We start from the raw sequence: 27,359 nt of genomic DNA, 5'->3' as shown, positions 1-27,359 counted from the left end.
TCGGCTGTTAACCGAAAGGTTGGAGGTTCGAGCCCATCCGGGAGCGGTGTTGTGAGGTCTCAGATGTGAAGTAAAAAGTCAAAGTTTTACCTCAATACCTGACGACCATTTAATATTTGGGCTTCCGTTGCGCTATGGTTAGCGCGTTCGGCTGTTAACCGAAAGGTTGGTGGTTCGAGCCCACCCGGGAGCGGTGTTGTGGGATCTCTAATGTAACGTAAAAACCCAAAGTTTTCCCACAATACCAGACGACCATTTAATTTTTGGGCGTCCGTGGCGCAATGGTTAGCGCGTTCGGCTGTTAACCGAAAGGTTGGTGGTTCGAGCCCATCCGGGAGCGGTGTTGTGACGTCTCAGATGTTACGTAAAATGTCAGAGTTTTTCCACAATACCTGACGAACATTTCATTTCTGGGCTTCCGTGGCGCAATAATTAGCGCGTCCAGCTGTTAATCGAAAGGTTGGTGGTTCGAGCCCACCCGGGAGGGGTGTTTTGGGATCTCAAATGTAACGTAAATAGCCAAAGTTTTTCCACAATACCTGACGACCATTTAATTTTTGGCCGTCCGTGGCGAATGGTTAGCGCGTTCGGCTGTTAACCGAAAGGTTGGTGGTTCGAGCCCATCCGGGAGCGGTGTTGTGAGGTCTCAGATGTAGCGTGAAAAGTCAAACTTTTTCCCTAATACATGATAACCATTTATTTTCTGAGCTTCCGTGGCTCAATGGTTAGCGCGTTCGGCTGTTAACTAACAGGTTGGTGGTTCGAGCCCATCCGGGAGAGGTGTTGTGACGTCTCAGATGTAACGTAAAATGTCAGAGTTTTTCCACAATACCTGACGAACATTTAATTTTTGGGCTTCCGTGGCTCAATGGTTAGCGCGTTCGGCTGTTAATCGAAAGGTTGGTGGTTCGAGCCCATCCGGGAGCGGTGTTGTGAGGTCTCAGATGTAGCGTGAAAAGTCAAACTTTTTCCATAATACGTGATAACCATTTATTTTCTGAGCTTCCGTGGCTCAATTGTTAGCGCGTTCGGCTGTTAACCAATAGGTTGGTGGTTCGAGCCCACCCGGGAGCGGTGTTTTGGGATCTCAAATGTAACGTAAATAGCCAAAGTTTTTCCACAATACCTGTCGACCATTTAATTTTTGGGCGTCCGTGGCGCAATGGTTAGCGCGTTCGGCTGTTAACCGAAAGGTTGGAGGTTCGAGCCCATCCGGGAGCGGTGTTGTGAGGTCTCAGATGTGAAGTAAAAAGTCAAAGTTTTACCTCAATACCTGACGACCATTTAATATTTGGGCTTCCGTTGCGCTATGGTTAGCGCGTTCGGCTGTTAACCGAAAGGTTGGTGGTTCGAGCCCACCCGGGAGCGGTGTTGTGGGATCTCTAATGTAACGTAAAAACCCAAAGTTTTCCCACAATACCAGACGACCATTTAATTTTTGGGCGTCCGTGGCGCAATGGTTAGCGCGTTCGGCTGTTAACCGAAAGGTTGGTGGTTCGAGCCCATCCGGGAGCGGTGTTGTGACGTCTCAGATGTTACGTAAAATGTCAGAGTTTTTCCACAATACCTGACGAACATTTAATTTTTGGACTTCCGTGGCTCAATGGTTAGCGCGTTCGGCTGTTAATCGAAAAGTTGGTGGTTCGAGCCCATCCGGGAGCGGTGTTGTGGGGTCTCAGATGTAGCATAAAAATTCAAAACTTTTCCACAATACGTGATAACCATTTAATTTCTGAGCTTCCGTGGCTTAATTGTTAGCGCGTTCGGCTGTTAACCAATAGGTTGGTGGTTCGAGCCCACCCGGGACCGGTGTTGTGGGATCTCAAATGTAACGTAAAAAGTCGAGGTTTTTCCACAATACCTGACGAACATTTAATTTTTGGGCTTCCGTGGCGCAATGGTTAGCGCGATCAACTGTTATTCAAAAGGTTGGTGGTTCGAGCGTACCCGGGAGCGGTGTTGTGATGTCTCAGATGTGACGTAAAAGTCGAGGTTTTTCCACAATACCTGACGACCATTTAATATATGGGCTTCCGTGGCGCAATGGTTAGCGCGTTCGGCTGTTAACCGAAAGGTTGGTGGTTCGAGCCCACCCGAAAGCGGTGTTGTGAGGTCTCAGATGTAACGTAAAATGTCATAGTTTTTCCACAATACCTGACGACCATTTAATATTTGGGCTTACGTGGCGCAATGGTTAGTGCGCTCAGCTGTTATTCAAAAGGTTGGTGGTTCGAGCTCCTCCGGGAGCGTTTTGTGGGGTCTCAGATGTGACGTAAAAAGTCGAGGTTTTTCCACAATACCTGACGACCATTTAATATTTGGGCTTCCGTGGCGCAATGGTTAGCGCGTTCGGCTGTTAACCGAAAGGTTGGTGGTTCGAGCCCACCCGAAAGCGGTGTTGTGAGGTCTCAGATGTAACGTAAAATGTCATAGTTTTTCCACAATACCTGACGACCATTTAATATTTAGGCTTACGTGGCGCAATGGTTAGTGCGCTCAGCTGTTATTCAAAAGGTTGGTGGTTCGCGCCCCTCCGGGAGCGTTTTGTGGGGTCTCAGATGTAACGTAAAAAGTCAGAGTTTCTCCACAATACCTGACAACCATTTAATTACTGAGCTTCCGTGGCTCAATGGTTAGCGCGTTCGGCTGTTAACCAATAGGTTGGTGGTTCGAGCCCATCCGGGAGCGGTGTTGTGAGGTCTCAGATTTAACGTAAAATGTCATAGTTTTTCCACAGCACCTGACGACCATTTAAATTTTGGGCTTCCGTGGCGCAATGGTTAGCGCGTTCAGCTATTATTCAAAAGACTGGTGGTTTGAGCCCTCCCGGGAGCGGTGCTGTGAGGTCTCAGATGTAACGTAAAATGTCAGAGTTTTTCCACAATAACTGACGAACATTTAATTTTTGGGCTTCCGTGGCGCAATGGTTAGCGCCTTCAGCAGTAAAACAATAGGTTGGTGGTTCGAGCCCACCCGGGAGCGGTGTTGTGGGATCTCAAATGTAACGTAAAAAGCCAAAGTTTTTTCACAATACCTGACGACCATTTAATTTTTGGACTTCCGTTGCGCAATGGTTAGCGCGCTCAACTGTTATTCAAAAGGTTGGTGGTTCGAGCGTACCCGGGAGCGGTGTTGTGATGTCTCAGATGTGACGTAAAAAGTCGCGGTTTTTCCACAATACCTGACGACCATTTAATATTTGGGCTTCCGTGGCGCAATGGTTAGCGCGTTCGGCTGTTAACCGAAAGGTTGGTGGTTCGAGCCCACCCGAAAGCGGTGTTGTGAGGTCTCAGATGTAACGTAAAATGTCATAGTTTTTCCACAATAACTGACGAACATTTAACTTCTGAACTTCCGTGGCTCAATGGTTAGCGCGTTCGGCTGTTAACCAATAGGTTGGTGGTTCGAGCCCATCTGGGAGCGGTGTTGTGAGGTTTCAGATGTAACTTAAAAAGTCAAACGTTTTCCACAATAACTGACGAACCGAAAGTTTGGTGGTTCGAGCCCATCCGGGAGCGTTTTGTGGTGTCTCAGATGTAACGTGAAAAGTCAGAGTTTTTCCACAATACCTGACGACCAATTAATATTTGGGCTTCCGTGGTGCAATGGTTAGTGCGTTCAGCAGTTAACCGAAAGGTGGGTGGTTCGAGCCCACCCGGGAGAGGTGTTGTGGGGTCTCAGATGTAGCGTAAAAAGTCAAAACTTTTCCACAATACGGGACAACCATTTAATTCCTGAGCTTCCGTGGCTCAATGGTTAGCGCGTTCGGCTGTTAACCAATAGGTTGGTGGTTCGAGCCCACCCGGGAGCGGTGTTGTGGGGTCTCAGATGTAGCATAAAAATTCAAAACTTTTCCACAATACGTGATAACCATTTAATTTCTGAGCTTCCGTGGCTTAATTGTTAGCGCGTTCGGCTGTTAACCAATAGGTTGGTGGTTCGAGCCCACCCGGGACCGGTGTTGTGGGATCTCAAATGTAACGTAAAAACCAAAGTTTTTCCACAATACCTGACGACCATTGAATTTTTGGGTTTCCGTGGCGCATTGGTTAGCGCGTTCGGCTATGAACCGAAAGGTTGGTGGTTCGTGCCCATCCGGGAGCGGTGTTGTGAGGTCTCAGATGTGACGTAAAAAGTCGAGGTTTTTCCACAATACCTGACGAACATTTAATTTTTGGGCTTCCGTGGCGCAATGGTTAGCGCGCTCAACTGTTATTCAAAAGGTTGGTGGTTCGAGCGTACCCGGGAGCGGTGTTGTGATGTCTCAGATGTGACGTAAAAAGTCGAGGTTTTTCCACAATACCTGACGACCATTTAATATTTGGGCTTACGTGGCGCAATGGTTAGTGCGCTCAGCTGTTATTCAAAAGGTTGGTGGTTCGAGCCCCTCCGGGAGCGTTTTGTGGGGTCTCAGATGTAACGTAAAAAGACAGAGTTTCTCCACAATACCTGACAACCATTTAATTACTGAGCTTCCGTGGCTCAATGGTTAGCGCGTTCGGCTGTTAACCAATAGGTTGGTGGTTCGAGCCCATCCGGGAGCGGTGTTGTGAGGTCTCAGATGTAACGTAAAATGTCATAGTTTTTCCACAGCACCTGACGACCATTTAAATTTTGGGCTTCCGTGGCGCAATGGTTAGCGCGTTCAGCAGTAAATCAATATGTTGGTGGTTCGAGCCCACCCGGGAGCGGTGTTGTGGGATCTCAAATGTAACGTAAAAAGCCAAAGTTTTTTCACAATACCTGACGACCATTTAATTCTTGGGCTTCCGTTGCGCAATGGTTAGCGCGTTCGGCTGTTGACCGAAAGGTTGGTGGTTCGAGCCCACCTGGGAGAGGTGTTGTAGGGTCTCAGATGTAACGTAAAAAGTCATAACTTATCCACAATACCTAACAACCATTTAATTTCTGAGCTTCTGTGGCTCAATGGTTAGCGCGTTCGGCTGTTAACCAATAGGTTGGTGGTTCGAGCCCATCTGGGAGAAGTGTTGTGACGTCTCAGATGTAACGTAAAATGTCAGAGTTTTTCCACAATACCTGACGAACATTTAATTTTTGGGCTTCCGTGGCTCAATGGTTAGAGCGTTCGGCTGTTAACCAATAGGTTGGTGGTTCGAGCCCTCCCGGGAGCGGTGTTGTGACGTCTCAGATGTAACGTAAAATGTCAGAGTTTTTCCACAATACCTGACGAGCATTTAATTTTTGGGCTTCCGTGGCTCAATGGTTAGCGCGTTCGGCTGTTAATCGAAAGGTTGGTGGTTCGAGCCCATCCGGGAGCGGTGTTGTGAGGTCTCAGATGTAGCGTAAATAGCCAAAGTTTTTCCACAATACCTGTCGACCATTTAATTTTTGGGCGTCCGTGGCGCAATGGTTAGCGCGTTCGGCTGTTAACCGAAAGGTTGGAGGTTCGAGCCCATCCGGGAGCGGTGTTGTGAGGTCTCAGATGTGAAGTAAAAAGTCAAAGTTTTACCTCAATACCTGACGACCATTTAATATTTGGGCTTCCGTTGCGCTATAGTTAGCGCGTTCGGCTGTTAACCGAAAGGTTGGTGGTTCGAGCCCACCCGGGAGCGGTGTTGTGGGATCTCTAATGTAACGTAAGAACCCAAAGTTTTCCCACAATACCAGACGACCATTTAATTTTTGGGCGTTCGTGGCGCAATGGTTAGCGCGTTCGGCTGTTAACCGAAAGGTTGGTGGTTCGAGCCCATCCGGGAGCGGTGTTGTGACGTCTCAGATGTTACGTAAAATGTCAGAGTTTTTCCACAATACCTGACGAACATTTCATTTCTGGGCTTCCGTGGCGCAATAATTAGCGCGTCCAGCTGTTAATCGAAAGGTTGGTGGTTCGAGCCCACTCGGGAGGGGTGTTTTGGGATCTCAAATGTAACGTAAATAGCCAAAGTTTTTCCACAATACCTGACGACCATTTAATTTTTGGCCGTCCGTGGCGAATGGTTAGCGCGTTCGGCTGTTAACCGAAAGGTTGGTGGTTCGAGCCCATCCGGGAGCGGTGTTGTGAGGTCTCAGATGTAGCGTGAAAAGTCAAACTTTTTCCCTAATACATGATAACCATTTATTTTTGAGCTTCCGTGGCTCAATGGTTAGCGCGTTCGGCTGTTAACTAACAGGTTGGTGGTTCGAGCCCATCCGGGAGAGGTGTTGTGACGTCTCAGATGTAACGTAAAATGTCAGAGTTTTTCCACAATACCTGACGAACATTTAATTTTTTGGCTTCCGTGGCTCAATGGTTAGCGCGTTCGGCTGTTAATCGAAAGGTTGGTGGTTCGAGCCCATCCGGGAGCGGTGTTGTGAGGTCTCAGATGTAGCGTGAAAAGTCAAACTTTTTCCATAATACGTGATAACCATCTATTTTCTGAGCTTCCGTGGCTCAATTGTTAGCGCGTTCGGCTGTTAACCAATAGGTTGGTGGTTCGAGCCCACCCGGGAGCGGTGTTTTGGGATCTCAAATGTAACGTAAATAGCCAAAGTTTTTCCACAATACCTGTCGACCATTTAATTTTTGGGCGTCCGTGGCGCAATGGTTAGCGCGTTCGGCTGTTAACCGAAAGGTTGGTGGTTCGAGCCCATCCGGGAGCGGTGTTGTGACGTCTCAGATGTTACGTAAAATGTCAGAGTTTTTCCACAATACCTGACGAACATTTCATTTCTGGGCTTCCGTGGCGCAATAATTAGCGCGTCCAGCTGTTAATCGAAAGGTTGGTGGTTCGAGCCCACCCGGGAGCGGTGTTTTGGGATCTCAAATGTAACGTAAATAGCCAAAGTTTTTCCACAATACCTGACGACCATTTAATTTTTGGCCGTCCGTGGCGAATGGTTAGCGCGTTCGGCTGTTAACCGAAAGGTTGGTGGTTCGAGCCCATCCGGGAGCGGTGTTGTGAGGTCTCAGATGTAGCGTGAAAAGTCAAACTTTTTCCCTTATACATGATAACCATTTATTTTCTGAGCTTCCGTGGCTCAATGGTTAGCGCGTTCGGCTGTTAACTAACAGGTTGGTGGTTCGAGCCCATCCGGGAGAGGTGTTGTGACGTCTCAGATGTAACGTAAAATGTCAGAGTTTTTCCACAATACCTAACGAACATTTAATTTTTGGACTTCCGTGGCTCAATGGTTAGCGCGTTCGGCTGTTAATCGAAAGGTTGGTGGTTCGAGCCCATCCGGGAGCGGTGTTGTGAGGTCTCAGATGTAGCGTGAAAAGTCAAACTTTTTCCATAATACGTGATAACCATTTATTTTCTGAGCTTCCGTGGCTGAATTGTTAGCGCGTTCGGCTGTTAACCAATAGGTTGGTGGTTCGAGCCCACCCGGGAGCGGTGTTTTGGGATCTCAAATGTAACGTAAATAGCCAAAGTTTTTCCACAATACCTGTCGACCATTTAATTTTTGGGCGTCCGTGGCGCAATGGTTAGCGCGTTCGGCTGTTAACCGAAAGGTTGGAGGTTCGAGCCCATCCGGGAGCGGTGTTGTGAGGTCTCAGATGTGAAGTAAAAAGTCAAAGTTTTACCTCAATACCTGACGACCATTTAATATTTGGGCTTCCGTTGCGCTATGGTTAGCGCGTTCGGCTGTTAACCGAAAGGTTGGTGGTTCGAGCCCACCCGGGAGCGGTGTTGTGGGATCTCTAATGTAACGTAAAAACCCAAAGTTTTCCCACAATACCAGACGACCATTTAATTTTTGGGCGTCCGTGGCGCAATGGTTAGCGCGTTCGGCTGTTAACCGAAAGGTTGGTGGTTCGAGCCCATCCGGGAGCGGTGTTGTGACGTCTCAGATTTTACGTAAAATGTCAGAGTTTTTCCACAATACCTGACGAACATTTCATTTCTGGGCTTCCGTGGCGCAATAATTAGCGCGTCCAGCTGTTAATCGAAAGGTTGGTGGTTCGAGCCCACCCGGGAGCGGTGTTTTGGGATCTCAAATGTAACGTAAATAGCCAAAGTTTTTCCACAATACCAGACGACCATTTAATTTTTGGGCGTCCGTGGCGCAATGGTTAGCGCGTTCGGCTGTTAACCGAAAGGTTGGTGGTTCGAGCCCATCCGGGAGCGGTGTTGTGACGTCTCAGATGTTACGTAAAATGTCAGAGTTTTTCCACAATACTTGACGAACATTTCATTTCTGGGCTTCCGTGGCGCAATAATTAGCGCGTCCAGCTGTTAATCGAAAGGTTGGTGGTTCGAGCCCATCCGGGAGCGGTGTTGTGAGGTCTCAGATGTAGCGTGAAAAGTCAAACCTTTTCCGTAATACATGATAAACATTTATTTTCTGAGCTTCCGTGGCTCAATGTTCGGCTGTTAACTAATAGGTTGGTGGTTCGAGCCCATCCGGGAGAAGTGTTGTGACGTCTCTAGTTTTTGGGCTTCCGTGGTGCAATGGTTAGCGCGTTCGGCTGTTAACCAATAGGTTGGTGGTTCGAGCCCACCCGGGAGCGGTGATGTGGGATCTCAAATGTAACGTAGAAAGCCAAAGTTTTTCCACAATATCTGACGACCATTTATTTTTTGGGATTCCTAGGCGCAATGGTTAGCGCGTTCGGCTGTTAACCGAAAGGTTGGTGGTTCGAGCCCAACCGGGAGAGGTGTAGTAGGGTCTCAGATGTAACGTAATAAGTCATAACTTATCCACAATACCTGACAACCATTCAATTTCTGAGCTTCCGTGGCTCAATGGTTAGCGCGTTCGGCTGTTAACCAATAGGTTGGTGGTTCGTGCCCATCCGGGAGCGGTGTTGTGACGTCTCAGATGTTACGTAAAATGTCAGAGTTTTTCCACAATACCTGACGAACATTTCATTTCTGGGCTTCCGTGGCGCAATAATTAGCGCGTCCAGCTGTTAATCGAAAGGTTGGTGGTTCGAGCCCACCCGGGAGCGGTGTTTTGGGATCTCAAATGTAACGTAAATAGCCAAAGTTTTTCCACAATACCAGACGACCATTTAATTTTTGGGCGTCCGTGGCGCAATGGTTAGCGCGTTCGGCTGTTAACCGAAAGGTTGGTGGTTCGAGCCCATCCGGGAGCGGTGTTGTGACGTCTCAGATGTTACGTAAAATGTCAGAGTTTTTCCACAATACTTGACGAACATTTCATTTCTGGGCTTCCGTGGCGCAATAATTAGCGCGTCCAGCTGTTAATCGAAAGGTTGGTGGTTCGAGCCCATCCGGGAGCGGTGTTGTGAGGTCTCAGATGTAGCGTGAAAAGTCAAACTTTTTCCGTAATACATGATAACCATTTATTTTCTGAGCTTCCGTGGCTCAATGTTCGGCTGTTAACTAATAGGTTGGTGGTTCGAGCCCATCCGGGAGAAGTGTTGTGACGTCTCTAGCTTTTGGGCTTCCGTGGTGCAATGGTTAGCGCGTTCGGCTGTTAACCAATAGGTTGGTGGTTCGAGCCCACCCGGGAGCGGTGATGTGGGATCTCAAATGTAACGTAGAAAGCCAAAGTTTTTCCACAATATCTGACGACCATTTATTTTTTGGGATTCCTAGGCGCAATGGTTAGCGCGTTCGGCTGTTAACCGAAAGGTTGGTGGTTCGAGCCCAACCGGGAGAGGTGTAGTAGGGTCTCAGATGTAACGTAATGAGTCATAACTTATCCACAATACCTGACAACCATTCAATTTCTGAGCTTCCGTGGCTCAATGGTTAGCGCGTTCGGCTGTTAACCAATAGGTTGGTGGTTCGAGCCCATCCGGGAGCGGTGTTGTGACGTCTCAGATGTTACGTAAAATGTCAGAGTTTTTCCACAATACCTGACGAACATTTCATTTCTGGGCTTCCGTGGCGCAATAATTAGCGCGTCCAGCTGTTAATCGAAAGGTTGGTGGTTCGAGCCCACCCGGGAGCGGTGTTTTGGGATCTCAAATGTAACGTAAATAGCCAAAGTTTTTCCACAATACCTGACGACCATTTAATTTTTGGCCGTCCGTGGCGAATGGTTAGCGCGTTCGGCTGTTAACCGAAAGGTTGGTGGTTCGAGCCCATCCGGGAGCGGTGTTGTGAGGTCTCAGATGTAGCGTGAAAAGTCAAACTTTTTCCCTTATACATGATAACCATTTATTTTCTGAGCTTCCGTGGCTCAACGGTTAGCGCGTTCGGCTGTTAACTAACAGGTTGGTGGTTCGAGCCCATCCGGGAGAGGTGTTGTGACGTCTCAGATGTAACGTAAAATGTCAGAGTTTTTCCACAATACCTGACGAACATTTAATTTTTGGGCTTCCGTGGCTCAATGGTTAGCGCGTTCGGCTGTTAATCGAAAGGTTGGTGGTTCGAGCCCATCCGGGAGCGGTGTTGTGAGGTCTCAGATGTAGCGTGAAAAGTCAAACTTTTTCCATAATACGTGATAACCATTTATTTTCTGAGCTTCCGTGGCTGAATTGTTAGCGCGTTCGGCTGTTAACCAATAGGTTGGTGGTTCGAGCCCACCCGGGAGCGGTGTTTTGGGATCTCAAATGTAACGTAAATAGCCAAAGTTTTTCCACAATACCTGTCGACCATTTAATTTTTGGGCGTCCGTGGCGCAATGGTTAGCGCGTTCGGCTGTTAACCGAAAGGTTGGAGGTTCGAGCCCATCCGGGAGCGGTGTTGTGAGGTCTCAGATGTGAAGTAAAAAGTCAAAGTTTTACCTCAATACCTGACGACCATTTAATATTTGGGCTTCCGTTGCGCTATGGTTAGCGCGTTCGGCTGTTAACCGAAAGGTTGGTGGTTCGAGCCCATCCGGGAGCGGTGTTGTGACGTCTCAGATGTTACGTAAAATGTCAGAGTTTTTCCACAATACCTGACGAACATTTCATTTCTGGGCTTCCGTGGCGCAATAATTAGCGCGTCCAGCTGTTAATCGAAAGGTTGGTGGTTCGAGCCCACCCGGGAGCGGTGTTTTGGGATCTCAAATGTAACGTAAATAGCCAAAGTTTTTCCACAATACCAGACGACCATTTAATTTTTGGGCGTCCGTGGCGCAATGGTTAGCGCGTTCGGCTGTTAACCGAAAGGTTGGTGGTTCGAGCCCATCCGGGAGCGGTGTTGTGACGTCTCAGATGTTACGTAAAATGTCAGAGTTTTTCCACAATACTTGGCGAACATTTCATTTCTGGGCTTCCGTGGCGCAATAATTAGCGCGTCCAGCTGTTAATCGAAAGGTTGGTGGTTCGAGCCCATCCGGGAGCGGTGTTGTGAGGTCTCAGATGTAGCGTGAAAAGTCAAACTTTTTCCGTAATACATGATAACCATTTATTTTCTGAGCTTCCGTGGCTCAATGTTCGGCTGTTAACTAATAGGTTGGTGGTTCGAGCCCATCCGGGAGAAGTGTTGTGACGTCTCTAGTTTTTGGGCTTCCGTGGCGCAATGGTTAGCGCGTTCGGCTGTTAACCAATAGGTTGGTGGTTCGAGCCCACCTGGGAGCGGTGATGTGGGATCTCAAATGTAACGTAGAAAGCCAAAGTTTTTCCACAATATCTGACGACCATTTATTTTTTGGGATTCCTAGGCGCAATGGTTAGCGCGTTCGGCTGTTAACCGAAAGGTTGGTGGTTCGAGCCCAACCGGGAGAGGTGTAGTAGGGTCTCAGATGTAACGTAATAAGTCATAACTTATCCACAATACCTGACAACCATTCAATTTCTGAGCTTCCGTGGCTCAATGGTTAGCGCGTTCGGCTGTTAACCAATAGGTTGGTGGTTCGAGCCCATCCGGGAGCGGTGTTGTGAGGTCTCAGATGTAACGAAAAATGTCAGAGTTTTTCCACAATACCTGACGAATATTTAATTTGTGGGCTTCCGTGGCGCAATGATTAGCGCGTTCAGCTGTTAATCGAAAGGTTGAAGGTTCGAGCCCACCCGGGAGAGGTGTTGTGGGGTCTCAGATGTAGCGTAAAAAGTCAAAACTTTTCCACAATACGTGACAACCATTTAATTTCTGAGCTCCCGTGGCTCAATGGTTAGCGCGTTCGGCTGTTAACCAATAGGTTGGTGGTTCGAGCCCATCCGGGAGCGGTGTTGTGAGGTCTCAGATGTGACGTAAAAAGTCAAGGTTTTTACACAATACCTGACGAGCATTTAATTTTTGGGCTTCCGTGGCGCAATGGTTAGCGCGTTCAGCTGTTAACCAATAGGTTGGTGGTTCGAGCCCACCCGGGAGCGGTGTTGTGGGATCTCAAATGTAACGTAGAAAACCAAAGTTTCTCCACAATACCTGACGACCATTTAGTTTTTGGGCTTCCGTGGCGCAATGGTTAGCGCGTTCGGCTGTTAACCAATAGGTTGGTGGTTCGAGCCCACCCGGGAGCGGTGATGTGGGATCCCAAATGTAACGTAGAAAGCCAAAGTTTTTCCACAATATCTGACGACCATTTATTTTTTGGGCTTCCTAGGCGCAATGGTTAGCGCGTTCGGCTGTTAATTGAAAGGTTGGTGGTTCGAGCCCAACCGGGAGAGGTGTTGTAGGGTCTCAGATGTAACGTAATAATCATAACTTATCCACAATACCTGACAACCATTCAATTTCTGAGCTTCCGTGGCTCAATGGTTAGCGCGTTCGGCTGTTAACCAATAGGTTGGTGGTTCGAGTCCATCCGGGAGCGGTGTTGTGAGGTCTCAGATGTAACGTAAAATGTCAGATTTTTTCCACAATACCTCACGAACATTTAATTTTTGGGCTTCCGTGGCGCAATGATTAGCGCGTTCAGCTGTTAATCGAAAGGTTGAAGGTTCGAGCCCACCCGGGAGAGGTGTTTTGGGGTCTCAGATGTAGCGTAAAAAGTCAAAACTTTTCCACAATTCAAATTCAAATTCAAAAATGTTTATTTTTTACTTTTCATTACATTACAGTTTGCTACGGGGCTAAGTCACATTGTGACTTGTAAGCCCCGTGCCTATCTGCTTAATTTAATTTAACAATTTGTGGAAAACGTTTGACTTTTTACGTTACATCTGAGACCTCACAACACCGCTCCCAGATGGGCTCGAACCACCAACCTTTCAGTTAACAGCCGAACGCGCTAACCATTGCGCCACGGACGCCCAAAAATTAAATGGTCGTCTGGTATTGTGGGAAAACTTTGGGTTTTTACGTTACATTAGAGATCCCACAACACCGCTCCCGGGTGGGCTCGATCCACCAACCTTTCGGTTAACAGCCGAACACGCTAACCATAGCGCAACGGAAGCCCAAATATTAAATGGTCGTCAGGTATTGAGGTAAAACTTTGACTTTTTACTTCACATCTGAGACCTCACAACACCGCTCCCGGATGGGCTCGAACCTCCAACCTTTCGGTTAACAGTCGAACGCGCAAACCATTGCGCCACGGACGCCCAAAAATTAAATGGTCGACAGGTATTGTGGAAAAACTATGGCTATTTACGTTACATTTGAGATCCCAAAACACCGCTCCCGGGTGGGCTCGAACCACCAACCTATTGGTTAACAGCCGAACGCGCTAACAATTGAGCCACGGAAGCTCAGAAAATAAATGGTTATCACGTATTATCGAAAAAGTTTGACTTTTCACGCTACATCTGAGACCTCACAACACCGCTCCCGGATGGGCTCGAACCACCAACCTTTCGATTAACAGCCGAACGCGCTAACCATTGAGCCACGGAAGCCCAAAAATTAAATGTTCGTCAGGTATTGTGGAAAAACTTTGGCTATTTACGTTACATTTGAGATCCAAAAACACCGCTCCCGGGTGGGCTCGAACCACCAACCTTTCGGTTAACAGCTGAACGCGCTGACCATTGCGCCACTGAAGCCCAAAAATTAAATTTTCGTCAGGTATTGAGGTAAAACTTTGACTTTTTACTTCACATCTGAGACCTCACAACACCACCCCCGGATGGGCTCGAACCACCAACCTTTCGATTAACAGCTGAACGCGCTAACCATTGCGCCACGGAAGCCCAGAAATTAAATGGTTATCACGTATTGTGGAAAAGTTTTGAATTTTTATGCTACATCTGAGACCCCACAACACCGCTTTCGGGTGGGCTCGAACCACCAACCTATTGGTTAACAGCCGAACGCGCTAACAATTAAGCCACGGAAGCTCAGAAATTAAATGGTTATCACGTATTGTGGAAAAGTTTGGAATTTTTATGCTACATCTGAGACCCCACAACACCGCTCCCGGGTGGGCTCGAACCACCAACCTATTGGTTAACAGCCGAACGCGCTAACCATTGAGCCACGGAAGCTCAGGAATTAAATGGTTGTCCCGTATTGTGGAAAAGTTTTGACTTTTTACGCTACATCTGAGACCCCACAACACCTCTCCCGGGTGGGCTCGAACCACCCACCTTTCGGTTAACTGCTGAACGCACTAACCATTGCACCACGGAAGCCCAAATATTAATTGGTCGTCAGGTATTGTGGAGAAACCTTGACTTTTTACGCCACATCTGAGACCTCACAACACCGGTTTCGGGTGGGCTCGAACCACCAACTTACTGGTTAACAGCCGAACGCGCTAACCATTGAGCCACGGAAGCCCAAAAATTAAATGTTCGTCAGGTATTGTGGAAAAACTCTGACTTTTCACGTTACATCTGAGACACCACAAAACGCTCCCGGATGGGCTCGAACCACCAAACTTTCGGTTCGTCAGTTATTGTGGAAAACGTTTGACTTTTTAAGTTACATCTGAGACCTCACAACACCGCTCCCAGATGGGCTCGAACCACCAACCTATTGGTTAACAGCCGAACGCGCTAACCATTGAGCCACGGAAGTTCAGAAATTAAATGTTCGTCAGTTATTGTGGAAAAACTATGACATTTTACGTTACATCTGAGACCTCACAACACCGCTTTCGGGTGGGCTCGAACCACCAACCTTTCGGTTAACAGCCGAACGCGCTAACCATTGCGCCACGGAAGCCCAAATATTAAATGGTCGTCAGGTATTGTGGAAAAACCGCGACTTTTTACGTCACATCTGAGACATCACAACACCGCTCCCGGGTACGCTCGAACCACCAACCTTTTGAATAACAGTTGAGCGCGCTAACCATTGCGCAACGGAAGCCCAAGAATTAAATGGTCGTCAGGTATTGTGAAAAAACTTTGGCTTTTTACGTTACATTTGAGATCCCACAACACCGCTCCCGGGTGGGCTCGAACCACCAACCTATTGTTTTACTGCTGAACGCGCTAACCATTGCGCCACGGAAGCCCAAAAATTAAATGTTCGTCAGTTATTGTGGAAAAACTCTGACATTTTACGTTTCATCTGAGACCTCACAGCACCGCTCCCGGGAGGGCTCAAACCACCAGTCTATTGAATAATAGCTGAACGCGCTAACCATTGCGCCACGGAAGCCCAAAATTTAAATGGTCGTCAGGTATTGTGGGAAAACTTTGGGTTTTTACGTTACATTAGAGATCCCACAACACCGCTCCCGGGTGGGCTCGAACCACCAACCTTTCGGTTAACAGCCGAACGCGCTAACCATAGCGCAACGGAAGCCCAAATATTAAATGGTCGTCAGGTATTGAGGTAAAACTTTGACTTTTTACTTCACATCTGAGACCTCACAACACCGCTCCCGGATGGGCTCGAACCTCCAACCTTTCGGTTAACAGCCGAACGCGCTAACCATTGCGCCACGGAAGCCCAAAAATTAAATGCTCGTCAGGTATTGTGGAAAAACTCTGACATTTTACGTTACATCTGAGACGTCACAACACCGCTCCCGGGAGGGCTCGAACCACCAACCTATTGGTTAACAGCCGAACGCTCTAACCATTGAGCCACGGAAGCCCAAAAATTAAATGTTCGTCAGTTATTGTGGAAAAACTCTGACATTTTACGTTACATCTGAGACGTCACAACACTTCTCCCGGATGGGCTCGAACCACCAACCTACTGGTTAACAGCCGAACGCGCTAACCAGTGAGCCACAGAAGCTCAGAAATTAAATGGTTGTTAGGTATTGTGGATAAGTTATGACTTTTTACGTTACATCTGAGACCCTACAACACCTCTCCCAGGTGGGCTCGAACCACCAACCTTTCGGTCAACAGCCGAACGCGCTAACCATTGCGCAACGGAAGCCCAAGAATTAGATGGTCGTCAGGTATTGTGAAAAAACTTTGGCTTTTTACGTTACATTTGAGATCCAAAAACACCGCTCCCGGGTGGGCTCGAACCACCAACCTTTCGGTTAACAGCTGAACGCGCTGACCATTGCGCCACTGAAGCCCAAAAATTAAATTTTCGTCAGGTATTGAGGTAAAACTTTGACTTTTTACTTCACATCTGAGACCTCACAACACCGCCCCCGGATGGGCTCGAACCACCAACCTTTCGATTAACAGCTGAACGCGCTAACCATTGCGCCACGGAAGCCCAAAAATTAAATGTTCGTCAGTTATTGTGGAAAAACTCTGACATTTTACGTTACATCTGAGACCTCACAGCACCGCTCCCGGGAGGGCTCAAACCACCAGTCTTTTGAATAACAGCTGAACGCGCTAACCATTGCGCCACGGAAGCCCAAAATTTAAATGGTCGTCAGGTGCTGTGGAAAAACTATGACATTTTACGTTACATCTGAGACCTCACAACACCGCTCCCGGATGGGCTCGAACCACCAACCTATTGGTTAACAGCCGAACGCGCTAACCATTGAGCCACGGAAGCTCAGTAATTAAATGGTTGTCAGGTATTGTGGAGAAACTCTGACTTTTTACGTTACATCTGAGACCCCACAAAACGCTCCCGGAGGGGCTCGAACCACCAACCTTTTGAATAACAGCTGAGCGCACTAACCATTGCGCCACGTAAGCCCAAATATTAAATGGTCGTCAGGTATTGTGGAAAAACTATGACATATTACGTTACATCTGAGACTTCACAACACCGCTTTCGGGTGGGCTCGAACCACCAACATTTCGGTTAACAGCCGAACGTGCTAACCATTGCGCCACGGAAGCCCAAATATTAAATGGTCGTCAGGTATTGTGGAAAAACCTCGACTTTTTACGTCACATCTGAGACCCCACAAAACGCTCCCGGAGGGGCTCGAACCACCAACCTTTTGAATAACAGCTGAGCGCACTAACCATTGCGCCACGTAAGCCCAAATATTAAATGGTCGTCAGGTATTGTGGAAAAACTATGACATTTTACGTTACATCTGAGACCTCACAACACCGCTTTCGGGTGGGCTCGAATCACCAACCTTTCGGTTAACAGCCGAACGCGCTAACCATTGCGCCACGGAAGCCCAAATATTAAATGGTCGTCAGGTATTGTGGAAAAACCTCGACTTTTTACGTCACATCTGAGACATCACAACACCGCTCCCGGGTACGCTCGAACCACCAACCTTTTGAATAACAGTTGAGCGCGCTAACCATTGCGCCACGGAAGCCCAAAAATTAAATGTTCGTCAGGTATTGTGGAAAAACCTCGACTTTTTACGTCACATCTGAGACCTCACAACACCGCTCCCGGATGGGCACGAACCACCAACCTTTCGGTTCATAGCCGAACGCGCTAACCAATGCGCCACGGAAACCCAAAAATTCAATGGTCGTCAGGTATTGTGGAAAAACTTTGGTTTTTACGTTACATTTGAGATCCCACAACACCGGTCCCGGGTGGGCTCGAACCACCAACCTATTGGTTAACAGCCGAACGCGCTAACAATTAAGCCACGGAAGCTCAGAAATTAAATGGTTATCACGTATTGTGGAAAAGTTTTGAATTTTTATGCTACATCTGAGACCCCACAACACCGCTCCCGGGTGGGCTCGAACCACCAACCTATTGGTTAACAGCCGAACGCGCTAACCATTGAGCCACGGAAGCTCAGGAATTAAATGGTTGTCCCGTATTGTGGAAAAGTTTTGACTTTTTACGCTACATCTGAGACCCCACAACACCTCTCCCGGGTGGGCTCGAACCACCCACCTTTCGGTTAACTGCTGAACGCACTAACCATTGCACCACGGAAGCCCAAATATTAATTGGTCGTCAGGTATTGTGGAAAACTCTTGACTTTTACGTCACATCTGAGACCTCACAACACCGCTCCCGGATGGGCTCGAACCACCAACCTTTCGGTTAACAGCCGAACGCGCCAACCATTGAGCCACGGAAGCTCAGTAATTAAATGGTTGTCAGGTATTGTGGAGAAACCTTGACTTTTTACGCCACATCTGAGACCTCACAACACCGGTTTCGGGTGGGCTCGAACCACCAACTTACTGGTTAACAGCCGAACGCGCTAACCATTGAGCCACGGAAGCCCAAAAATTAAATGTTCGTCAGGTATTGTGGAAAAACTCTGACTTTTCACGTTACATCTGAGACACCACAAAACGCTCCCGGATGGGCTCGAACCACCAAACTTTCGGTTCGTCAGTTATTGTGGAAAACGTTTGACTTTTTAAGTTACATCTGAGACCTCACAACACCGCTCCCAGATGGGCTCGAACCACCAACCTATTGGTTAACAGCCGAACGCGCTAACCATTGAGCCACGGAAGTTCAGAAATTAAATGTTCGTCAGTTATTGTGGAAAAACTATGACATTTTAAGTTACATCTGAGACCTCACAACACCGCTTTCGGGTGGGCTCAAACCACCAACCTTTCGGTTAACAGCCGAACGCGCTAACCATTGCGCCACGGAAGCCCAAATATTAAATGGTCGTCAGGTATTGTGGAAAAACCGCGACTTTTTACGTCACATCTGAGACATCACAACACCGCTCCCGGGTACGCTCGAACCACCAACCTTTTGAATAACAGTTGAGCGCGCTAACCATTGCGCAACGGAAGCCCAAGAATTAAATGGTCGTCAGGTATTGTGAAAAAACTTTGGCTTTTTACGTTACATTTGAGATCCCACAACACCGCTCCCGGGTGGGCTCGAACCACCAACCTATTGTTTTACTGCTGAACGCGCTAACCATTGAGCCACGGAAGCTCAGTAATTAAATGGTTGTCAGGTATTGTGGAGAAACCTTGACTTTTTACGCCACATCTGAGACCTCACAACACCGGTTTCGGGTGGGCTCGAACCACCAACTTACTGGTTAACAGCCGAACGCGCTAACCATTGAGCCACGGAAGCCCAAAAATTAAATGTTCGTCAGGTATTGTGGAAAAACTCTGACTTTTCACGTTACATCTGAGACACCACAAAACGCTCCCGGATGGGCTCGAACCACCAAACTTTCGGTTCGTCAGTTATTGTGGAAAACGTTTGACTTTTTAAGTTACATCTGAGACCTCACAACACCGCTCCCAGATGGGCTCGAACCACCAACCTATTGGTTAACAGCCGAACGCGCTAACCATTGAGCCACGGAAGTTCAGAAATTAAATGTTCGTCAGTTATTGTGGAAAAACTATGACATTTTACGTTACATCTGAGACCTCACAACACCGCTTTCGGGTGGGCTCAAACCACCAACCTTTCGGTTAACAGCCGAACGCGCTAACCATTGCGCCACGGAAGCCCAAATATTAAATGGTCGTCAGGTATTGTGGAAAAACCGCGACTTTTTACGTCACATCTGAGACATCACAACACCGCTCCCGGGTACGCTCGAACCACCAACCTTTTGAATAACAGTTGAGCGCGCTAACCATTGCGCAACGGAAGCCCAAGAATTAAATGGTCGTCAGGTATTGTGAAAAAACTTTGGCTTTTTACGTTACATTTGAGATCCCACAACACCGCTCCCGGGTGGGCTCGAACCACCAACCTATTGTTTTACTGCTGAACGCGCTAACCATTGCGCCACGGAAGCCCAAAAATTAAATGTTCGTCAGTTATTGTGGAAAAACTCTGACATTTTACGTTACATCTGAGACCTCACAGCACCGCTCCCGGGAGGGCTCAAACCACCAGTCTTTTGAATAATAGCTGAACGCGCTAACCATTGCGCCACGGAAGCCCAAAATTTAAATGGTCGTCAGGTGCTGTGGAAAAACTATGACATTTTACGTTACATCTGAGACCTCACAACACCGCTCCCGGATGGGCTCGAACCACCAACCTATTGGTTAACAGCCGAACGCGCTAACCATTGAGCCACGGAAGCTCAGTAATTAAATGGTTGTCAGGTATTGTGGAGAAACTCTGACTTTTTACGTTACATCTGAGACCCCACAAAACGCTCCCGGAGGGGCTCGAACCACCAACCTTTTGAATAACAGCTGAGCGCACTAACCATTGCGCCACGTAAGCCCAAATATTAAATGGTCGTCAGGTATTGTGGAAAAACTATGACATTTTACGTTACATCTGAGACCTCACAACACCGCTTTCGGGTGGGCTCAAACCACCAACCTTTCGGTTAACAGCCGACCGCGCTAACCATTGCGCCACGGAAGCCCAAATATTAAATGGTCGTCAGGTATTGTGGAAAAACCTCGACTTTTTACGTCACATCTGAGACATCACAACACCGCTCCCGGGTACGCTCGAACCACCAACCTTTTGAATAACAGTTGAGCGCGCTAACCATTGCGCCACGGAAGCCCAAAAATTAAATGTTCGTCAGGTATTGTGGAAAAACCTCGACTTTTTACGTTACATTTGAGATCCCACAACACCGGTCCCGGGTGGGCTCGAACCACCAACCTATTGGTTAACAGCCGAACGCGCTAACAATTAAGCCACGGAAGCTCAGAAATTAAATGGTTATCACCATAAGTGAATCATATTACAGCTCCCTATAAGTACTGGACGTAGGTTATGCTTTTGTAAACAGCGTTTTCTTCCAAGACATCCAAGCCCGCCATCTATAGCCCAGTTTTACAAGTATAGTTTTCCCATTAACCCGGATCTTGAGTTAGGTTAACCTACGGAAGTTCCGGTTGATGATAATGTCTGTCAGACCACCGTCAGTGTCGTGATTAGTGTGAAGCTTGTTATCGCGTTATAATTTTGATTTAGAATGGCTTATGTTTCTTTGCTAATTAGAAAAAACGCGTAGGATCAATGTAACTAATTGCAATCGTTGCAAGCCCAAATTAAAGAGACATCTGAACACGATCTATGTGATATTAAAAGCACTAAACCGTAAGCAACTGAAACGTTTTGTAAAACAGAAAAATATTGACAGAAAACGTTAAATCATTGAAAAGATTTGCCACACTTTAAAAACGAAAACAAATTTCTATGTCTACTCACATAACCTATAATTAGTAATAAATCGGTCCAACTATCATCGCTAAAAACATTCAAATCGGTGGAAGCTCAGTGCTGTACTAGGGATACATTAAAAATATTCTAGCATTATGAAGGCTATTTTGATAATTTGAATTCATATTAATTTCCTTTTCAACACAAGCGTTCAAAAAATACCGCATTTAAAAAATAGACCGCCAATTATTTTTTAAAATCGGAAAAGTAAAGTGGACTTTTACCATTATATTCACAACCCAACACTTTGTATGGAACAACTTGTTTCCTTCCGCGCTCTTCTCTCTCAAACCTTTCCTCATTAGCTACCACTTACTTCCGTTTGCTTGCCCTGCTTATTAAAAATTTCTTTCGCGCCAAAATCATTCCTCTGGTTTAGTTCACAAATTCGCCGCTGCGTTTCGCATATACCGTTTTCTCTTCAGTGCTAGGAGACAATGCTGATGCACGGCGATGTTATATCGTCCAGTACTTCTAGGGAGCTGTAATATGATCCACTTCTGTTATCACGTATTGTGGAAAAGTTTTGAATTTTTATGCTACATCTGACACCCCACAACACCGCTCCCGGGTGGGCTCGAACCACCAACCTATTGGTTAACAGCCGAACGCGCTAACCATTGAGCCACGGAAGCTCAGGAATTAAATGGTTGTCCCGTATTGTGGAAAAGTTTTGACTTTTTACGCTACATCTGAGACTCCACATCACCTCTCCCGGGTGGGCTCGAACCACCCACCTTTCGGTTAACTGCTGAACGCACTAACCATTGCGCCACGGAAGCCCAAATATTAATTGGTCGTCAGGTATTGTGGAAAACTCTTGACTTTTACGTCACATCTGAGACCTCACAACACCGCTCCCGGATGGGCTCGAACCACCAACCTTTCGGTTAACAGCCGAACGCGCCAACCATTGAGCCACGGAAGCTCAGTAATTAAATGGTTGTCAGGTATTGTGGAGAAACCTTGACTTTTTACGCCACATCTGAGACCTCACAACACCGGTTTCGGGTGGGCTCGAACCACCAACTTACTGGTTAACAGCCGAACGCGCTAACCATTGAGCCACGGAAGCCCAAAAATTAAATGTTCGTCAGGTATTGTGGAAAAACTCTGACTTTTCACGTTACATCTGAGACACCACAAAACGCTCCCGGATGGGCACGAACCACCAACCTTTCGGTTCATAGCCGAACGCGCTAACCAATGCGCCACGGAAACCCAAAAATTCAATGGTCGTCAGGTATTGTGGAAAAACCGCGACTTTTTACGTCACATCTCAGACATCACAACACCGCTCCCGGGTACGCTCGAACCACCAACCTTTTGAATAACAGTTGAGCGCGCTAACCATTGCGCAACGGAAGCCCAAGAATTAAATGGTCGTCAGGTATTGTGAAAAAACTTTGGCTTTTTACGTTACATTTGAGATCCCACAACACCGCTCCCGGGTGGGCTCGAACCACCAACCTATTGTTTTACTGCTGAACGCGCTAACCATTGCGCCACGGAAGCCCAAAAAATAAATGTTCGTCAGTTATTGTGGAAAAACTCTGACATTTTACGTTACATCTGAGACCTCACAGCACCGCTCCCGGGAGGGCTCAAACCACCAGTCTTTTGAATAATAGCTGAACGCGCTAACCATTGCGCCACAGAAGCCCAAAATTTAAATGGTCGTCAGGTGCTGTGGAAAAACTATGACATTTTACGTTACATCTGAGACCTCACAACACCGCTCCCGGATGGGCTCGAACCACCAACCTATTGGTTAACAGCCGAACGCGCTAACCATTGAGCCACGGAAGCTCAGTAATTAAATGGTTGTCAGGTATTTTGGAGAAACTCTGACTTTTTACGTTACATCTGAGACCCCACAAAACGCTCCCGGAGGGGCTCGAACCACCAACCTTTTGAATAACAGCTGAGCGCACTAACCATTGCGCCACGTAAGCCCAAATATTAAATGGTCGTCAGGTATTGTGGAAAAACTATGACATTTTACGTTACATCTGAGACCTCACAACACCGCTTTCGGGTGGGCTCGAACCACCAACCTTTCGGTTAACAGCCGAACGCGCTAACCATTGCGCCACGGAAGCCCAAATATTAAATGGTCGTCAGGTATTGTGGAAAAACCTCGACTTTTTACGTCACATCTGAGACCCCACAAAACGCTCCCGGAGGAGCTCGAACCACCAACCTTTTGAATAACAGCTGAGCGCACTAACCATTGAGCCACGTAAGCCCAAATATGGTCGTCAGGTATTGTGGAAAGACTATGACATTTTACGTTACATCTGAGACCTTACAACACCGCTTTCGGGTGGGCTCGAACCACCAACCTTTCGGTTAACAGCCGAACGCGCTAACCATTGCGCCACGGAAGCCCATATATTAAATGGTCGTCAGGTATTGTGGAAAAACCTCGACTTTTTACGTCACATCTGAGACATCACAACACCGCTCCCGGGTACGCTCGAACCACCAACCTTTTGAATAACAGTTGAGCGCGCTAACCATTGCGCCACGGAAGCCCAAAAATTAAATGTTCGTCAGGTATTGTGGAAAAACCTCGACTTTTTACGTCACATCTGAGACCTCACAACACCGCTCCCGGATGGGCACGAACCACCAACCTTTCGGTTCATAGCCGAACGCGCTAACCAATGCGCCACGGAAACCCAAAAATTCAATGGTCGTCAGGTATTGTGGAAAAACTTTGGTTTTTACGTTACATTTGAGATCCCACAACACCGGTCCCGGGTGGGCTCGAACCACCAACCTATTGGTTAACAGCCGAACGCGCTAACAATTAAGCCAGGGAAGCTCAGAAATTAAATGGTTATCACGTATTGTGGAAAAGTTTTGAATTTTTATGCTACATCTGAGACCCCACAACACCGCTCCCGGGTGGGCTCGAACCACCAACCTATTGGTTAACAGCCGAACGCGCTAACCATTGAGCCACGGAAGCTCAGGAATTAAATGGTTGTCCCGTATTGTGGAAAAGTTTTGACTTTTTACGCTACATCTGAGACCCCACAACACCTCTCCCGGGTGGGCTCGAACCACCCACCTTTCGGTTAACTGCTGAACGCACTAACCATTGCGCCACGGAAGCCCAAATATTAATTGGTCGTCAGGTATTGTGGAAAACTCTTGACTTTTACGTCACATCTGAGACCTCACAACACCGCTCCCGGATGGGCTCGAACCACCAACCTTTCGGTTAACAGCCGAACGCGCCAACCATTGAGCCACGGAAGCTCAGTAATTAAATGGTTGTCAGGTATTGTGGAGAAACCTTGACTTTTTACGCCACATCTGAGACCTCACAACACCGGTTTCGGGTGGGCTCGAACCACCAACCTTTCGGTTAACAGCCGAACGCGCCAACCATTGAGCCACGGAAGCTCAGTAATTAAATGGTTGTCAGGTATTGTGGAGAAACCTTGACTTTTTACGCCACATCTGAGAACTCACAACACCGGTTTCGGGTGGGCTCGAACCACCAACTTACTGGTTAACAGCCGAACGCGCTAACCATTGAGCCACAGAAGCCCAAAAATTAAATGTTCGTCAGGTATTGTGGAAAAACTCTGACTTTTCACGTTACATCTGAGACACCACAAAACGCTCCCGGATGGGCTCGAACCACCAAACTTTCGGTTCGTCAGTTATTGTGGAAAACGTTTGACTTTTTACGTTACATCTGAGACCTCACAACACCGCTCCCAGATGGGCTCGAACCACCAACCTATTGGTTAACAGCCGAACGCGCTAACCATTGAGCCACGGAAGTTCAGAAATTAAATGTTCGTCAGTTATTGTGGAAAAACTATGACATTTTACGTTACATCTGAGACCTCACAACACCGCTTTCGGGTGGGCTCGAACCACCAACCTATTGGTTAACAGCCGAACGCGCTAACAATTCAGCCACGGAAACTCAGAAAATAAATGGTTATCACGTATTATGGAAAAAGTTTGACTTTTCACGCTACATCTGAGACCTCACAACACCGCTCCCGGATGGGCTCGAACCACCAACCTTTCGATTAACAGCCGAACGCGCTAACCATTGAGCCACGGAAGCCCAAAAATTAAATGTTCGTCAGGTATTGTGGAAAAACTCTGACATTTTACGTTACATCTGAGACGTCACAACACCTCTCCCGGATGGGCTCGAACCACCAACCTTTCGGTTAACAGCCAAACGCGCTAACCATTCGCCACGGACGGCCAAAAATTAAATGGTCGTCAGGTATTGTGGAAAAACTTTGGCTATTTACGTTACATTTGAGATCCCAAAACACCGCTCCCGGGTGGGCTCGAACCACCAACCTTTCGATTAACAGCTGGACGCGCTAATTATTGCGCCACGGAAGCCCACAAATGAAATGTTCGTCAGGTATTGTGGAAAAACTCTGACATTTTACGTAACATCTGAGACGTCACAACACCGCTCCCGGATGGGCTCGAACCACCAACCTATTGGTTAACAGCCGAACGCGCTAACCATTGAGCCACGGAAGCTCAGAAATTGAATGGTTGTCAGGTATTGTGGATAAGTTATGACTTATTACGTTACATCTGAGACCCTACTACACCTCTCCCGGTTGGGCTCGAACCACCAACCTTTCGGTTAACAGCCGAACGCGCTAACCATTGCGCCTAGGAAGCCCAAAAAATAAATGGTCGTCAGATATTGTGGAAAAACTTTGGCTTTCTACGTTACATTTGAGATCCCACAACACCGCTCCCGGGTGGGCTCGAACCACCAACCTTTCGGTTAACAGCCGAACGCGCTAACCATAGCGCAACGGAAGCCCAAATATTAAATGGTCGTCAGGTATTGAGGTAAAACTTTGACTTTTTACTCCACATCTGAGACCTCACAACACCGCTCCCGGATGGGCTCGAACCTCCAACCTTTCGGTTAACAGCCGAACGCGCTTACCATTGCGCCACGGACGCCCAAAAATTAAATGGTCGACAGGTATTGTGGAAAAACTTTGGCTATTTACGTTACATTTGAGATCCCAAAACACCGCTCCCGGGTGGGCTCGAACCACCAACCTATTGGTTAACAGCCGAACGCGCTAACAATTCAGCCACGGAAGCTCAGAAAATAAATGGTTATCACGTATTATGGAAAAAGTTTGACTTTTCACGCTACATCTGAGACCTCACAACACCGCTCCCGGATGGGCTCGAACCACAATACCAGACGACCATTTAATTTTTGGGCGTCCGTGGCGCAATGGTTAGCGCGTTCGGCTGTTAACCGAAAGGTTGGTGGTTCGAGCCCATCCGGGAGCGGTGTTGTGACGTCTCAGATGTTACGTAAAATGTCAGAGTTTTTCCACAAAACCTGACGAACATTTCATTTCTGGGCTTCCGTGGCGCAATAATTAGCGCGTCCAGCTGTTAATCGAAAGGTTGGTGGTTCGAGCCCACCCGGGAGCGGTGTTTTGGGATCTCAAATGTAACGTAAATAGCCAAAGTTTTTCCACAATACCAGACGACCATTTAATTTTTGGGCGTCCGTGGCGCAATGGTTAGCGCGTTCGGCTGTTAACCGAAAGGTTGGTGGTTCGAGCCCATCCGGGAGCGGTGTTGTGAGGTCTCAGATGTAGCGTGAAAAGTCAAACTTTTTCCCTTATACATGATAACCATTTATTTTCTGAGCTTCCGTGGCTCAATGGTTAGCGCGTTCGGCTGTTAACTAACAGGTTGGTGGTTCGAGCCCATCCGGGAGAGGTGTTGTGACGTCTCAGATGTAACGTAAAATGTCAGAGTTTTTCCACAATACCTGACGAACATTTAATTTTTGGGCTTCCGTGGCTCAATGGTTAGCGCGTTCGGCTGTTAATCGAAAGGTTGGTGGTTCGAGCCCATCCGGGAGCGGTGTTGTGAGGTCTCAGATGTAGCGTGAAAAGTCAAACTTTTTCCATAATACGTGATAACCATTTATTTTCTGAGCTTCCGTGGCTGAATTGTTAGCGCGTTCGGCTGTTAACCAATAGGTTGTTGGTTCGAGCCCACCCGAAAGCGGTGTTGTGAGGTCTCAGATGTAACGTAAAATGTCATAGTTTTTCCACAATAACTGACGAACATTTAATTTCTGAACTTCCGTGGCTCAATGGTTAGCGCGTTCGGCTGTTAACCAAT

The 27,359-nt window shown here is 47.4% G+C and overlaps 4 non-coding genes across 4 annotated transcripts; 1 reads left to right on the top strand and 3 right to left on the bottom strand.

Moving 5' to 3' along the window:
* Positions 1 to 4,031: 4,031 nt before the first annotated feature.
* TRNAH-AUG (transfer RNA histidin (anticodon AUG)) lies at positions 4,032 to 4,104 on the top strand. Its single transcript has one exon. It is a non-coding gene; the product is annotated as a tRNA-His (tRNA).
* A 13,361-nt stretch (positions 4,105 to 17,465) lies between these two features.
* On the bottom strand, positions 17,466 to 17,538 carry TRNAH-AUG (transfer RNA histidin (anticodon AUG)). Its single transcript has one exon. It is a non-coding gene; the product is annotated as a tRNA-His (tRNA).
* Positions 17,539 to 22,330: 4,792 nt separating this feature from the next.
* On the bottom strand, positions 22,331 to 22,403 carry TRNAH-AUG (transfer RNA histidin (anticodon AUG)). Its single transcript has one exon. It is a non-coding gene; the product is annotated as a tRNA-His (tRNA).
* Positions 22,404 to 23,793: 1,390 nt separating this feature from the next.
* TRNAH-AUG (transfer RNA histidin (anticodon AUG)) lies at positions 23,794 to 23,866 on the bottom strand. The gene has a single exon. It is a non-coding gene; the product is annotated as a tRNA-His (tRNA).
* Between the last annotated feature and the right edge of the window lie 3,493 nt (positions 23,867 to 27,359).

Source organism: Phalangium opilio, unplaced genomic scaffold, assembly GCF_054372755.1.
Source record: "Phalangium opilio isolate 3A_F unplaced genomic scaffold, DU_Popi_V2 ptg000360l_1, whole genome shotgun sequence".
Lineage (NCBI taxonomy): Eukaryota > Metazoa > Arthropoda > Arachnida > Opiliones > Phalangiidae > Phalangium > Phalangium opilio.
This window is presented reverse-complemented; position numbering and strand designations above follow the sequence as displayed.